Raw genomic sequence first — 1,936 nt, forward strand, 5'->3', positions numbered from 1 at the left:
TGTGAGAAAATAAACTTCTGATGGTTAAAATCATCCACTTGTGGTACTTCTGTTATAGTAGCTTTAGATAACTAAGACAGTGGCTAAGGCTTGGAACCTGATCTCTGCTCTTCCTTTCTTAAAAAGAGAGATTAACAAACCATAGAGAGAGGTTGAAGACATACTGATACCAAACTGAGAAATTTTCTTAATGTAATCAGAAGCACTGAATGAGGACAATTTTTCTCACTATGTGATTCAACGTTATTTAAGGCCATGCCTATACAGTGCCTCAATGTGTGTGCCACCAGTGGGCATTTGTCCCACATCGTGAGGAACACTGCACTCCATCTCACTTAGCATGACAACCTTTTAGGGTTGTAGTGCATTTCAGATAATATATGTGAAAACACTTTAAGAACATTAGCAGTGATTGTTACTATGAGTCAGATCCTATGCTAAACTATTTACGTGTATTATTATGTTGTATAATATCTACAATATTATGATGTACGTATTAGTATTCACATTTTACTGGTGGAAAAACTAAAGCTTATAGAAATTAACTTATCAGAATTTAAATACTTAGTAAATGGCAGTACCAGGATTTGAACCCTGGCTTGGCTAATTCTGGATCCCTGGTGGCACAGTGGTTAAGAGCTTGGCTGCTAACCAAAGGATCGGCAGTTCAGATCTACCAACTGCTCGTTGCAAATCCTGTGGGGCAGTTTTACTCTGTCCTATAGGGTCGCTGTGAGTCAGAATCAACTGGATGGCAACGGGTTTAGTTTTTTTGGTTGGCTGATTCTGGAGAGTGTGTACATGAACACAATGTTGTGTATATCATTCACATATAATATTACATTACAACTAAAAATATGGTCCTACTACAATTACTTTTCCCCTACTTCTGCATAGAGGGGTTGTAAGGATGCTTTTAGTCCTTTCTAATTTTTCTATACTTTATGGAAATATACTTCCTTTAGATAACTTTTTATGTAGATATATGACTATATGTAGACTGAGGAACGGAGAAGAAAGATCCTACTGAGGACTGAACAGAGAAAGGCCTTGGAAAGTTGAAAATTGACTTTCTGTCAGTAGAGAAAAATTCATGAAAGGAAGGAGAAAAATCTGGGAAAGGAGAAAGAGAGAAGATCTGACACTGCATATTTTTTACCTTGAAAATTTATTTTTTGAAATCATATATACACAGAAAAATACTCAAATTTTAAGTAGACAGGGAGGATAAATTTTTCACTAATTACACAGCCGTGTAAGAGAACTCAGATAAAGAAAGAGATCATCATGAGTGCCCTAGAAACTCCTTGCACTTTCCAGTCCCTACCTTTCCAAGGACAACTCCTATGCTAACTTGTAACATCACAAATGAGTTTTGCCTGTTTTGAAATTTTATGAACAGAAGCGTACATTACATATGCTTTAGTGTCTGGTTTTGTCCACTCAACATTGTTTTTGTGAGATTCATCTATATAATTACATGCAGTGTTTATCTGAAGCCCTGCTGGCTTGGTGGTGAAGAGCTTGGCTGCTAACCAAAAGGTTGGCAGTTTGAATACACCAGCTACTCTTTGGAAATCCTATGGGGCAGTTCTACTCTGGCCTAGAGGGTCACTATTTGTCGAAATTGACTTGATGGCAATGGGTTTGTTTGTTTTTGTTTTTTAGTGTTTATCCATTCTATTATCAATAGACATTTGGGTAATTTCCAGATTTTGTCTACTAACAAGAATATGGCAATATTTTTGTATATATCTTTTGGGAACATATACATGCATTTCTCTTTGCTATATATCTAGGAGTGGTATTGCTGGATCATGTTGTTGTTGCGTGCCATTGAGTCAATTCCAACTCATAGTCAACTCTGTAGGACAGAGTAGAATTGCCCCATAGGGTTTCAAAGGCTGTAATCTTTATGGAAACAGACTGCCACATA

The sequence above is a fragment of the Trichechus manatus genome, unplaced genomic scaffold, assembly GCF_000243295.1.
Source record: "Trichechus manatus latirostris isolate Lorelei unplaced genomic scaffold, TriManLat1.0 scaffold00539, whole genome shotgun sequence".
In the NCBI taxonomy this organism is placed as follows: Eukaryota; Metazoa; Chordata; class Mammalia; order Sirenia; family Trichechidae; genus Trichechus; species Trichechus manatus.